We start from the raw sequence: 1,538 nt of genomic DNA on the forward strand, positions 1-1,538 counted from the left end.
TTTATTGTATATATTTTATCTTATCTTGAATAGAAAAGGAAAATTCAACAACCTTTCTCCTGTTCAGATGTCCTGAAAAGAATAAGGGTTGTTAAATATATTTTGTGTGTTGCAAGAAAAAGTAGTCCCTTTTCTGCTGGCATCATTGTCATCCATGCAGCCATCTTGAAAATCTTGTTATTGTTTCTCCTGAATGGATGATTACAGCCGCATGGGTTTTTCACCAAGAGATTTATTTATATGTCTAGTTGGTTATATTTGAAAGTGTTTACAACCTGACATAAAGTATGGCTGCAACTAAATCCATCTTGAAAATCTTATAACTACTATTCCTACATGGTTTTTTTTTTACTGATATCTAGTTGATTCTTGATTAAAAAAATGGTACCTATTGATGGTCACTACCTAATGGATGGTCATATCAACATGGGGTTTTCAAGAAATGATTTCTCATGATTCATGATGTCTGGCTGGTCTTAAATAAAAATTGTGCTGATCTGGCTTCCAAAATGGCCACCATGACAGCAGTCTTAAAGCTATCACAACTATCTGAATAGAAATCATATTGATGTAGGGTTTTTGCTGGAAGAATTCATATGGTGACCAGTTGGTTTTAAAGGAAGATGGTGCTGAGGAGATATTTATTGTAATCACCACAGTTGCAATCCTGAACATCTTATTACTACAACTGAAAAAATGTTCTGACTAGAAAATATTTTTATCTCTACTATTTTCCCAATATATGGCTACATCAACATGGGGTTTCACAAAATAGACTTACTATGATATATGTTCAGTTCTAAATTAAAATGGTGCCAGTCATAGATCAAATATGGCTGCCATGAAGACTGTCTTAACAAATTTTGTTGTCACCACTCCCCCTTAATAGATGATTATTATAATGGGAATTTTCTCCAGGTCCTAAATGAAAATGTGTCCAGTCATGCATGCAGTATATCTTGTTTTCACCAGCCCTCTACAGTGTTTTATCTTCAATTGGCTTCAAGTAAGTCATTTGACTCATCCGTGCAAAAAACAGTGACTCAGAATCCAAATCTATGAGTCTTATTCAAGACGATGATCAGTCTTTTTAAAATAATTATCATTTAAATACATGACATAAATATTAGTTACATAACGTAACTAAAGCTAAGTGTTCTATTTTTTTATACAAGAAAACATTACACTAGGTAGTAGTGACTAGAATGTATTAATATTACTAGCAGACAGGAACAGCTTATCCCACACATCATACCATGTTTTCAGTGAGGAAGTCTTCTGAATGTAACTCTTGTTGTTTTAGGGTTTAACGCCATTTTTCAGCACACGATAGGCCACACATGGCGGCCAGTATTAACGGTGGAGGAAGAACCCGGGAAATCACCGGAAAGAACCACCGACCCTCAAGAAGCTACTGGCGAGCTTTCTCACATACCCACATTGGCCGAATCCTAGACTCGAACCCATGCAGACAGAGGTGAGATGGCAGTGATCCGTAATGGAGAGCGCTTTAGACCACTCGGCCACTTGGGGCCCCG

This window comes from Sinohyriopsis cumingii, chromosome 14, assembly GCF_028554795.1.
Source record: "Sinohyriopsis cumingii isolate HCF-2022 chromosome 14, ASM2855479v2, whole genome shotgun sequence".
NCBI lineage: Eukaryota > Metazoa > Mollusca > Bivalvia > Unionida > Unionidae > Sinohyriopsis > Sinohyriopsis cumingii.